The sequence below is a fragment of the Magnolia sinica genome, chromosome 17, assembly GCF_029962835.1.
Source record: "Magnolia sinica isolate HGM2019 chromosome 17, MsV1, whole genome shotgun sequence".
Classification (NCBI taxonomy): domain Eukaryota; kingdom Viridiplantae; phylum Streptophyta; class Magnoliopsida; order Magnoliales; family Magnoliaceae; genus Magnolia; species Magnolia sinica.
The window spans coordinates 34,664,526-34,678,269 of record NC_080589.1 but is presented as its reverse complement, the minus strand read 5'-3'; the positions used below and the strand labels follow the sequence as shown (position 1 = coordinate 34,678,269).

The 13,744-nt window shown below is 42.2% G+C and overlaps 1 pseudogene; it reads left to right on the top strand.

The window, feature by feature from the left end:
• Window positions 1-500, top strand: part of LOC131230478 (uncharacterized) — a 59,407-nt pseudogene extending 58,907 nt beyond the window's left edge.
• Window positions 501-13,744: the final 13,244 nt, after the last annotated feature.

Below are 13,744 nucleotides of genomic sequence, written 5' to 3'. Positions count from 1 at the left end.
GGAATCGGGGTTGAATATACCCAGGTGCCAGATTTCGGGGTATGACAGATTGGTATCAGAGCTCAAGTTTAGAATCATTGAGGACCTAGGTTTTACTTGAAAACTTAGTCACTTTGAAAATTAGGATATATCCCTTGCAAGTGTTGTTGTGATCAAAACTTAACTTGTAGTATTGTCTTTTAGTGATCCATCCTTATGTGATATCTAAAGCTTATTGTTTGATTTAGAACATGTCTGGGAGCCAGCGTGGAAATAGAGGGAGAGGTAGAGCCAGTCCTATGGTAGCCACACCGGGGACCACCGAAAGTGGTCAATCACTGGATGGGGTCTTTCGTGCTTTAGGCGACATGGTAGCCATTCTTGGACAACACATTCGTCGTGATAATAGAGGAGTCGCCCAAGTTGTGCAGGATGGCATTGGGGGCTTAATAGAGAAATTTAAGAGATTGAAGCCGCCTACTTTTGAGGGTTTGTCGGACTCTATGGAGGCAGAAAAGTGAAAAAAGAAAATAGAGAAGATGTTCACTATTTTAGGATGTGATGAGGAGCAGAAGGTTACACTTGCAGTTTTCATGTTAGAGGGAGAGGCCGACCACTGGTGGGAGACAATTGCTATAACAATTAAAGAAGATACTACATGGACATGGGATATGTTCTGTGAGAAGTTCAATGAGAAATGCTTTCCTGAGTGTGTACGGAGCAGAAAGCAGATGAATTCATAAGCTTAGAATAGGGGGAGATGACTGTAAGCCAATATGAGTCTAAATTTACTGAATTATCCCATTTTGCCCCATTTATGATTCAGGATGAAGCTCGCAAAGCTAAGAAGTTTGAGCGAGGTTTGAAAGGGTCAATTCGTAACAAGTTGACTCCACTTAAGCTTAGATTGTATGCCGATGTAGTAGAACGAGCTCTAATGATAGAGTGAGACAACGAAGAATTCTGGAAAAGTCGTAACCAAAAGAGAGAAGCGAAGAGCAATGCTAGGGCTGCATCGAATACATCTCAAACACAGGGTGATGCTTCCAAGAAACTAAAGACGATGGTAATAAACACCTCAACTCCCACTCAGCCAATGAACCGATTTACGGGTAAATGTTATAATTGCGGAATAGAGGGTCACTCTGAGCGTTTTTGTAAACAACCCCCTCAGCAACCACATTATTAGGCGCCCTCGCAGATGCACCCGAGACCTTAGCCACAGTTTCAAGCACCTCAACCATAGTACCAGAGACCCCCATATCATCAAGTACCGGAACAGTATCAGAGAAATTCGCAACAAAGACCCCATCAGCAGCAGCAACGCCCACAACAACAACACCACCAGCCAAGGCAGGAAGGTCAGGCTTCTCAACAACCAGCCCAGGGTCGTGTGTTTGCTATAGTACCATCAGACGCAAATGTTAATGGAGCAGTGGTGGGAGGTACCATAATTATGTATTCCTCACCCGCTCAAGTTTTATTTGATTCAGGAGCTACACATTCTTTTATTTCGACTCTTTTCATGCATACATTGGGTTTATCTCCTGAACTCCTAGATAAGAATTTAGTAATTGCTACATCAATAGGAAGCTCCGTAGTGTTAAATTAGATATGTAGATCTTGCCCTGTCATGGTTGGAGATTTCGTATTGTTAGCCGACCTTATTATATTAGACATGCAAGAGTTCGATGTTATTCTGGGAATGGATTGGTTAGCTTCGTTCCATGCAAAGTTGGATTGTTTTGAGAAGATCATGACATTCTCTATTCTTGGGCGACCGAGACTCTAGTTTCTTGGAAAGCAAAAGAATGGACCGTTATGCGATTTCTTAGCACTTTTGGAGGAAGAACCACATGAAGTAGGTATCAATCAAATTCCAATCGTATGTGAGTTTTTCGATGTATTTTAAGACATACTGGGGTTGCCCCCAAGAAGAGAGATTGAATTTGGTATAGATCTTATGCCCGGAGTCTCACCAATCTCCATGGCACCGTACCGTATGACACTAGTAGAGTTGAAGGAACTGAAGGAGCAGATTCAAAAGTTATTAGAGTAGGGCTTCATTCGGCCGAGTACATCACCGTGGGGTGCGCCAATCTTATTTGTAAGGAAGAAGGATGCTCGATGAGATTATGTATTGATTATCACCAACTAAACAAGGTTACCATTAAAAACAAATACCCACTTCTTAGGATAGATGACCTTTTCGATCAGTTGAAAGAAGCTAAGTTTTTCTCCAAAATAGATTTGCGGTCAGGATATCACCAGCTTAGAATTAAAGAAGTGGACATACCAAAGGCGGCCTTTAGGACTCGTTATGGCCACTACGAGTTTCTCATGATGCCGTTTGGACTAACAAATGCACCAGTAGTATTTATGGACATGATGAACAAAGTATTTAAGCCACACCTAGATTGTTTTGTCATAGTATTCATAGATGATATTCTTATATATTCTAAGACCCAGGAAGAACATGAGTAACATTTTAGAGTCACTCTTCAAACCCTGCAGGAACACCGATTATATGTTAAATTTGAAAAGTGTGACTTTTGGAAGGAGGAAGTGAAATTTTTGGGCCATGTAGTTTCGAAGAAGGGCGTGTCAGTAGACACATCAAAGGTAGAAGCAGTACTGAAGTGGGAACAGCCCAAGAGTGTGACCGAAATACGTAGTTTTCTTCATTTAGCAGGGTATTATCGAAGATTTATCAAAGACTTCTCTCGAATTGCGGCACCGTTAACTCGATTGACCAGGAAGGGTGTAAAGTTCATTTGGGATGATACTTGTGATCAAGCATTTTCAGAGTTAAAGATTAGGTTGATGACAGCACCTGTCCTCACCATTCCTTCGAGTGGTGAAAAGTTTGTAATCTTCAGTGATGCTTCATATAGAGGTTTAGGTTGCGTCCTTATGCAACAAGGTAAGGTTGTAGCTTACGCCTATATGGGGAGAAGTTCGAGCTATTTTCCCTACTCATGACTTGGAGTTGGCAGCCGTGGTTTTCGCTCTCAAAGTATGGAGGCATTATCTATATGCGGAGAAGTTCGAGCTATTTTCAGACCATAAGAGTCTGAAGTATCTTTTCTCTCAGAAAGAATTGAATATGAGGCAGCGTCGGTGGATGGAATTCTTGAAGGACTATGACTTCACCCTTCAATATCATCCAGGTAAAGCCAATGTAGTAGCAGATGCCTTAAGTCGTAAGCCACATGGAGTAATCGCTCACCTCATGATTCATCGATGGAAAATGTTAGATACAGTGAAGGATTTTGACATCCAATTGAATCCGCAAACGTTTGTAGCTCGTCTCTTTAACCTAGCCGTTCAACCTTCCTTAATTAGTGAGGTTATAGAAGCTCAACAACAAGATTCATGGATACAAGCTAAGGTAATAGAAGCTGAAAAGGTGGTAAGTCGGAATGGAAAGTTGGTACTGATGGTGGATTAAGGTTCCAAGGAAGATTATGTATACCAAATGTGGCTGAATTAAAGAAGAAAATTATGGACGAAGCACACCACACTAAATTCACAATCCACCCTGGAGGTACGAAGATGTATCATGATATGTGAGGCAATATTGGTGGAATAATATGAAGAGGGAGATCATTGATTTTGTAGCCAAATGTCTCACATGTCAACAGGTGAAAGCAGAGCATCAGAAGCCGTCAGGGATGTTACAGCCACTACCGATTTTTGAGTGGAAGTGGGAGCACATATCCATGGATTTCATTATGGGATTGCCATGGACACGTAATAATCATGATGCAGTTTGGGTCATCGTCGACCGGTTCACTAAGTCCACACATTATCTTCCTATACGTGCTACCTATCCCCTAGAGGAATTATGTAAACTATATATTAAAGAAATAGTTAGACTGCACGGAGTGCCTGTATCTATCGTATCCGATCGGGATTCTAGGTTTACATCTCAATTTTGGAGAAGTTTACAGAAGGCACTGGGAACCACTCTTGATTTTAGCACTGCTTTTCACCCTCAGACTGATGGGCAGACTGAAAGAGTGAATCAAATCCTTGAAGACATGCTCCGAGCTTGCGTGCTTGATTTCAAAGGGAGTTGGGATGATCATTTACCATTGATTGAGTTCGCTTATAATAATAGCTACCAGACAAGTATGAGCATAGCGCCATATGAGGCTTTGTACGGGAGTCCTTGTAGATCTCCAAATTGTTGAACAGAAGTTGGAGAAGGTAGTTTGCTTGGACCAGAGATTGTGCAAGAGACAATGGAGAAGATTTTTATCATTAGAAACCATTTACGCGCAGCCCAAAGTTGTCAGAAGAGTTATGCAGACAATCGTAGAAGAGATCTAGAGTTTGCAGTTGGAGATCACGTCTTCTTAAAGATTTCTCCTATGAAGGGCATTATGAGGTTCGGTAAAAAGGGAAAGTTGGCTCCAAAGTATATAGGTCCATTTGAGATTCTAGAGAGGGTTGGTGTTGTCGCATATAGGCTTGCTTTACCGCCTCAGTTGTCTGGTATTCATGATGTTTTCCATGTATCGATGTTAAGGAAATATGAGCGGGACGTTTCTCATGTTATAGACTGACAACCATTAGAGATCCGAGAAGATGCTTCATACATCGAACAACCAGTACGTATTCTTAACCAGAAAGACCAAGTGCTTCGATCCAGAGTTATACCGTTAGTCAAGGTTCAGTGGAGTCACCATACTGAGGAAGAGGCTTCTTGGGAACGAGAGGCCGAGATCCAAGAGAAATACCCTCACCTGTTCGCATTATAGGTATGTAAATTTCGAGGATGAAATTTCTTTTAAGGAGGGTAGAATGTAATAATCCAAATAAATCTTGACCATCCAATTTTAACCATTGATTTTAACCATTGATCGACTTACCCAATTAGTCCGATATGATCGTCGATCTACAAGATCAATTGGTTCAATCTCAACCATTGATTTGGACATATCCAATCCAACTGTTTATTAACTAATGAATCCAACCATACATTTATCCATCCATCCATCTATCCATACATCCATCCGTCCATCTATTGATCCATCCATCAATCTACATCATCACAACCATAGCTTAATACTGGACACCGTGTATAACAATTTCATTCATGCACATACATGTGGCACACATGAGATACATGGTGCACATGCACACTACATTTCCCACCATGAACACCTATTTCATACACACCTCTTATACGTGTGGCACACATGCACCACATACATCACATGCACCTAATGTCCATACATGTGACACACATAGCACATGTGAAACGTACAACATGTGGTGCATGCAAACCAGAGAACGTGCAGCACATGTTTTAAACAGACCAATAAAGAAGAAGAAAGAGAAACGGTAAGAGAGTAGTAAGAGCCACTCTCTCTTACACGTGTTAAATATGGGAATGAAGAGGGTATAAAAGGGAGGTATGAGAGATAGAAAAGAAATTGTAATGTGAGGGTGGAGTGTGGTGTGACGTGAGAAAAGTGGGGAGAGAGAGAGAGAGAGAGAGAGAGAGAGAGAGAGAGAGAAAGGAAAGTTTCTATTCATTTACGTTGGAAAGAGGGAGAGAAAGAAGAGAGAAAAAAGAAGAAAGAAAAGAGGAGAGAGAAAAAGGAAGAGAGAGGAAGAAAAGAAAAGAAAAAGAAAAAGAAAAGAAAATAGTTTTTTAAGAAAAAGTGAGTTTTTCTCTCACTTGATATTTATGAAAACTCTATATAATTTAATTTAATTCATTTTATTTGTTAATTCAATTGTACTTATAACACAAAATTGCCATCTTGGATATACTTTTTAATTTGACGTAATTACTTACCCTGCTTCTTAAAATGTTGTTTAAATTATTATTTTTGTTGTCATTGCTTTAATATGATTTCATTGAAGTTTTATATCTTATTGTTAATCCTAACTTTAAAAAAATTCATTTATTTGCATTTAGATTTTGTTTTGTTAAAAGTTATTACAAAATCTTGAGTTTATATATATTTTTATATTGATCTTAAATCGTATAAATCATGTTGCATGCTTATCTTTTTAATCAAGATTTAATAAATCACTTTGCATGTTTATTTTTTACATTGTATTTTAACCATGATCTAATAGATTATGTTGAATGTTTATTTTATTTTTTATGTAAAATTTTAATTATCTACATACTATTTACATTGATTGAAAATTTGTTTTTAGTTTATTAAATCATGTACATCAAGTATTGACCGAAGAATAGTAGTCATTGAAGATATTCAGAAATATTTGATTTATGTAATATTAAAATCATGCATCATTAAAATTGTTATGAAACACCAGAAAATAGGTGAGGTGATCAAGTCCTCTGGGTTGAAAATCCCTAAAGCGTAAATAGGTGGGGCAATCAAGACACTTAGGTTGAAAGTCCCAGAAACCCAACTGGTACCTTTTGGAACATCTACTGTACCCTTTGAGTGGGTGAGCATGTCAGGATTGCAAAAGGTTCCCACTGCCAGGTTCGGTAGGGTAGTAGTTTGACCAGCTAACGTACAAATGGGTCCCTCACCAAGTGCCCTTTGGATGGGTGAGCATATCATGCAAGAGGTTCCCATTGCCAGGCTAGGTGTTGTATTGGCGCGGGTGTTGGCCAACCGGTGTAAACTGGCCCTGGTGTTAAAAAGAATAAACCGCACATGTTATTATGGAGTATAACATATGTTGATTTCATTCATCCATTTTTCTTTGAATTTACATTGAAACATTTTGTTTATTAAATCTCCTCATTTGTTGTTTTGCCCAAATATGTATTGTATTTTTATACAGTTTTATTCATATTACATGAGATTATTTTGAAACCTGTGTTGAGATTACTCACTAGGCTTCACAGCTTACCCTGTTGGGATTTTAAATTTTCAGAATCGAGATCACATGGAGGAGCTTAAAGAGATTTTCTTTTATTTATTTTTGTTTCTTTACCATTTTCTAAATAAGTGTAATGAAATTTAGTATGACAACATTACGATGACATGTGTTTGATGATAATCTTGAATAGTCGGAACATGGACATTTTTATTTAAATAAATGTTTAATTATTAAATTTTTGGATTGTTATATTTTATGAATGAAGTTATTTTGTCAATATATGTGTGGAATATGAAATGTAAACATACAAAACATAAGTCATGCCCACGGGTACGAAATTGGGGTCGAATATACCCAGGTGGCGGATTTCGGGGCGTGACACCAACAGTTGGGCCAAACTGATATTTATGTTTTCCTACATTTGGGCCTGTCCAAACGGACAGGCAGCAATCTCGTTCGCTGGACAGTCCAACAAGGTGGGTCCAGTACATGGACAGCATGGATATGATACATACTTTATATGTGGGCCACATTCCATCACTAAAGGATAGAGAGAGTGTAATGACCCGGAAAATTTCGTGTCAAGACCCGAGTACTACCTCTATTTTCCTTAGAAGCTATTTGTGGGGTAATTAGCGATAAGTTCGATTGCTTTTGAAATTAGCATCAATCACGTTAAATTTGATCTGCATGACTCAAAACTTGTAGAATCGTTAGCGCTAGGTTACTCTGAAATCTGGGATTCATCGCTAAATCCAGTTGCTCTTGGGAATTTTTAGAAACTTTGGATCGGACCTGGACCGCGCATCGAAAGTCCGATAGCGATGATCTTAGTCAGTATTGGTTACCATGTTGGACTTGGCCATCATCTCGAAAATCAAGTCTAGATGATGTTCTGGGTCGATTTGATTGAGTTCGGAGTGAAGAGTGTGAGAACGGTGAGAAATTAAATATGATTTTATGAAATCTGAGTCGTGTCGCTTGCGCGATGATTTTAAGAAATCTGACCGTCAGATTCTGACCCAATTTCACCCTCGGATCAGGGAAGGTGGCCCAGGCATGTCATAGTGCTTGTGGACCTGATCGAGTTTCGGTGACCGTTGAATTGAGTGTGGTCCGCCACATCTGATCTGTAAAGCCGATCAGTATGAAAACTCAGCCTGACCTAGATCCATGGTCAGTGAGCTTAAGTCCGACCGCACGTGAAAAAAGGCCCACCGGAAGTGTTCCGTTGGATCGAGAGAGGCCTGTTTTGGTTATAACCTAAGTATACCTTGGCCCTGGGGCTATTTTCATCAATGTTAGGCCTATATATAGACCTTAAAACCCTAGCTCTCTTTTCCATACGAATTTCCTAACCCTAGCTAAGAAAGAGAGAGGAAAAGAGAGAGAAAGTGAGAGAGAAGTTGGTGAATCATCTTAGATTCTTTCCTTTTGCTCTACATCCTTAAACCTACACTTTTGAATCGTTATTCCGGCGATTCTGAGTCCATCATTGGGTAAGTTAACCTAACCCTAATCTGTATTAGAGCTTAGAATGGTTTATGTGTTGTTGTAGCTCATTTCTGTTCTTGCCTTAGGTTATCCTGTCGCCGTTGACGAAGACATAACGTTTGAATCAATTAGGTACTCTATTTCTGGTTTAAGGTGCGGACTTTAATCATATAGGTTATGGTTTTCAAGGCTTTCAATGTCAGCTAATGGTTTATTCTTGTTATGGATGAGATTTTACATGCCTAATGCTATGTTTATTATGCGTTCCTGATATGCATGTGTTATATTGAGATTTGTGTATTCTATGCATATGTATAAAGTACCGTATACGTATAAAATATGAACACATGATTGCCATGATTATTTGTCGTGTATTTGTGCTAGACGTATGTGTGTCAACTCCTTGGCAAAAGGAATTGTCCACATGCGTGTATTTCAACATGCGTCATGTATGTTGAACTTTGTAGTCTAAGTGTTTGTAGAAATGTCTGAATGATCTGATGTGTGATATATCAACCTAGTATGGGCATTGAGAAGTGATTCTCAACTCTCCTATTGGTGTGTATGATTTCCTATATGCAAGTCACGTTCCTTGTTGTTTAACTTCCAGTATTACTTATGTACAAATCCATGTTAAGTTGATATTCTTCAAATGCTTACATACCACATGATTTGAGTTGTTGTTCCATTACTATTCTAAATTGTTGATATGAATATCTGTTGTAGTGGAATGTGTTTGGGACTATGAATAGTCCAGGAAATCGGTAATCGGCCTTGAGTTCGTGGCTGAGGTTGTTTTCGCCACGTAGGACGTGATTTGACAAACCCGAGTCGTATTAGAGTTGTCGGCAGTGGTTTGGCCACGCGGAGTGTTTGCGCACTCTATGTCGTTCAACCCAACGTGCGCTCGTGCTAGTCGAGTTCGTCAAGTAACCCGATTGTCCGATGTATGTTCACCATGTATGGACGTTATTGCTTGAATCTAAGGTACCAAACTTACCAGTGCAAATCCTGTTAACCATTGTACCTTGATCCGCTAAGACTCATGAGCCGGACATGGTGGTATGGGACACCATGGTCGAGCTGTCGGCCTACGCTGGGGTGACGAGCCTCCCCGTAGTGACCAGTGAGCAACCAAACTCGTGAGCCGATTATGGTGGTATGGGACACTATATTCATGCTATCGGCCTACATTGATTGGTGACGAGCCCTTTGTAGTGACCTCGAGCATACCTGGATACCGCATTGAGGTGACGAGCCTTATTGTAGTAACGAAGGTATGATAGGCGTGCATTGATTGGTGGCGAGCCCTTTGTAACGACCTAGAACTATATGATCGTCTGAGATTGTCTAGGACTGACGACCCTAGAATGGATCACTGTTTGGATAGTGATATGAGGAAGGTACCTTAGCTTCCCAATCCTGCTGTATGAAAAGGACTAATAACAACTTGGTAATCATGTTCATGCACCGCATTTGCATGTGCCTGGAAGAGGTGGAGCACTTTGAGGTGATGTCATGCGTAACGTAAGATGAAGACGCTGAGGGTGTACGCGCGAGGGCACGCATCATTCTGCATACATCCTTGCACTAACAAGAGTACTTAGGACATGTTTGATTGTTCTGCTTTATCATTACTGCTTGATTGAATTGATAACATGTTAACCTTTGCTTTATTGTTCCACTGAGTTGATCACTCACTCCCACGTTCTGGGACGGTGTTTAAACACCCACCAGACTCTGTCTTAGATGCAGATATTGATGCGACCCCTAAGGCAGAGCAGGAGTTCGAGGATGATGAGGCTGCATTTTCTTTCATGTAGTTTTCAGGCGGGTTCTAGTGAGCCTTGTTCTGATGCGTGGGATTCTGGGATTTCTTTTCGGGATTAGATGATGTTATTTGATACTTGTAATTTTGATAGTAACACTTGTAAGTATGACCTGGTATGTATATGTATTTCAGGGATTTGCACATGTACACTTATGTTTCTTTAAGTCTTCCACTTGCGTCTATCACTTATCCCTGAATTATATTTGCAGTTTGGCTTAATCTATTCCATGTTTTATGCACTCTTACAGACAACATACATCCATCATTCAATATGTTGCATAAGTGATGTTTTGGAACTCGGGAGCTGAGTTATGCTCGACCCCTGAATTTCAGGGCGTTACAAGTTGGTATCGGAGCATGAATTGGATTAAACTGGACTTGGGTTATGGTCACACACCACACGCTGTCGCCACTTTAGTGTATTTGGGTGCGAGTTTATAATAGATTTTGTGTTTATGTCTCGTTTCTTCTATCGGCGAAAGTTTATTGAAAACGATCGCCGAGATCGAGTCTGTGCTCTCTCCTGATCACACACAGTGACCCAAAATCTCTTCTAGACCATCTATTAATGAGTCTAGATGGTTTATTTTCCCATCTCAACCCTTCAAATGTCAGTAAATCTATATTTGAATTAGATTTTAACTCGAATGGCCCGATAGGCGTCGAATCGAACAAAGGGGCTGACTAGGGCATTTCCAAGGGGACCCAGGGGGGACCAACATCATTTTAGAACTAAGGGGCCAGGAGGACCTCGCCCAAATGGTGAGCCATCACCGGACGGTCCAGAGACCGGTGATGACCTCGCCGGTTCGGCAAGCCCTTGCCGCTCAGCAGGCCAGGCCGGGCGGGCCGACGAGTTTGGGGTCTAGTGTGGCCCACCCCTCCACGGTTGGCTGATTAAAACTCTTTCTAAACCCTACTTCCTTCATAAAACACCCTCCCAAGCTCTCCTTTTCTTCAAGTTTCCCTCAAAACTCCACCAAATCTCTCCCCAATCTTCTTCTTCTTCTTCCATTTTCATGCACACCCAACCAACCCATCTCAAAACCTCGCCCCCATTACTGATTTCACTCTCTTTTCTTCTCATTTGAGCTCTCAAATCCCTCTTTGGGATCTCAAGTGTGTGGAAGCTTCACCATTCTTCCTATTTCTCCCTTTCTCTCATTTTTCATGGCCTTGTTTGAGTTTATCACGGCCATCTTTTCCATCTCCACCCTTCTTTCTTTGATGGGGAAGAAGAGAGCGCCCGTGGATGAAGCCAGGCCTAGCCGCCCAACCTGTGCACGGAGGCCGAGAGGTGCCGCCGCGAGCACGACCGTCGCCCGTGAGTTTCAGACCAAGCGGGACCTTGATCCTCGAGCTCTCATTGGAAGAACCTTATTGGCGGAGCTATCTCATGGAGTCAATGAAGGCCATAGGGCCCTTTTTGAGGCTCATGTTGATCCGCGGCTATATGGTGAGTTTCTATTGTTGGAGCGTCTAGAAGAGGCTGGTTGGTGTCCCTTGTTTGAGGGCGATCATCGCACCAATGCAAGCATTGTTTGAGCTTTTTATGCCAATAGTTGTGATCCTTCGCTGGAGCCTCTGCAGTTCAAGATTCCTTGTGGTAGTGGTCGAGAGGCCACGGTCAACGTCACTTTCATATCCCGACTCCTGAATGTGCCACTTGGTGAGGTGCATGCCAATGAGAAGAATTTGAATAGTATACACGAGAGGGATCATCGCACCCGGCTCTTGTGTGGTCGTCTGGTCGAATGGCAGCCTAATAGAAGTCTTCTAGCTACCAACATGACGAACGACTTTTGCTTGCTTCACCACATGTGTACATTTAATGTATATCCAAGGTGGAGTAACCGCAGCGAGTGTACGCGCCTGATGGTAGATTTTCTGTATCAGGTGGGGCAAGGAACGAAGCTCTGTGTGCCAACGTACATCTTGCACTAGATTATTCTCATCACTCGTTCGACTAGGAGGACCGAATCACTCCCATTTGGCCGACTCATTTGTAAGCTTGCACATGAGTTTGGCTATCGGCTTGGGGCAGAAAAGCCGGTTCCTGCTCGTCACATTAATCTGACGACCCTTAAACAGATGGACATTGGTCCTCGTCGACAAGCCTCAGAGAGTGAGGATGAGACAGAGATTGATGATGAAGAGAGTTATGTCGAAGGTGGAGCTGAGATTAAAGAAGAAACAGAGCAGGACGAGGAAGAGGTTGAGGCACAGGATACGAGTGAGAGCTCTCCTCCTGTGGCACCAGAGCAGAGCTCAGATCAGGCTGCCAGGGATGCCCGTATTGCTCAGCTTGAGGAAGGGCAGGCTGTTCTACACCAGGATATTGTGGATCTTCGAGGCCTTGTGAAGCATAAGTTTAAGAAGGTAACTCAAACTCTGAAGTCTATCCTGTGTTGCTTACAGGATAAGGGTGCCCCACCTCCATCTCCTGATTTCGACGAGTAGTTGTCGTTGTAGTCGTCCTTTGCTTTGTTTTTTTTATTTACTTTCTGTGTGTTGCCGTTGTTGGCTTTAGTAGTTGGAAGTCGTTTGTTGTTTGCAGCTTTAGATGTTTAGTTCACATGCTTTCTCTGTCGCGATTCATGTAATGTTGCACTTCTTGTATTGTAACAATTTTGTTAAATAAAATGCATGTTGTTTATCGTGAAGTTGTGCTGTGATTACTGTGTGGGTGGATTATGTGGATGTTGAATCTTACAGGTTGCATCCTCTATTGAATGTGGGGTATGCCTCCTACGGGTTCGAAGACTTCGGCCCGTCTCTCTTTGGTTAAGTCGCTTGTCGGGGTTTCTCCCCTAAGCGATAGTCAGACGGATCCATAGTCAGGCCCGTCTCATACCGGTGCTGGGCCGACACCTGTGATTCTACCTATGGCTCCTCCAGTCACGCCTTCGGTTCTTGAGCCGAACCGTACATCTTCGTCTGCTCCGCCTCCTGATAGGTTTGAGCAGATGATGCTATTGATGCAGCAGCACCAGCAGCAGTAGTTTCTGTCTTCCATGGCTGACATCTTTGCTCAGTTGGTGGGGGCGACTCCACCTGCTTCACCTATGCCCCCATCTAGGAGCGCCAGTGCGAGCGGCACTTTTGAGCGATTCCAGCGCTTACGACCCCCACATTTGCAGGTTCTCATAGACCCGAGGAGGCCGAGTATTGGATTGATCGCATCTCTAAGATGCTGAGACCACTGCACTGCTCTGAGGTTGAGCAGGTCGAGTTTGCCTCCTTCATGTTTGAGAAGGAGGCCAGTCTTTGGTGGGACAGTGTTCTCCACACAGTTGCGAAGAGTTTTGAGTGGTCATGGCAGGCGTTTGAGGCATGCTTCCACGAGAAGTATTTCCCGGTTACATACCGACATGAGAAGGAGAGTGAGTTCCTTCGCCTCCGCCAGGGAGGGATGTCGGTGACGGAATATGAGAACCGGTTCACTGAGCTAGGTCGTTATGTTCCCTTGATTCTGGGTGATCAGCCGATGAGGATGCGGCATTTTTCTGAGGGATTGAGGCCTGAGATCCGATCGAAGATATGCTGTGCTAGCATTTCTTCCTATGCGGAGTTGGTGAGCATGTCCTTGCGAGCAGAGCAGGACGGGGACAGGTC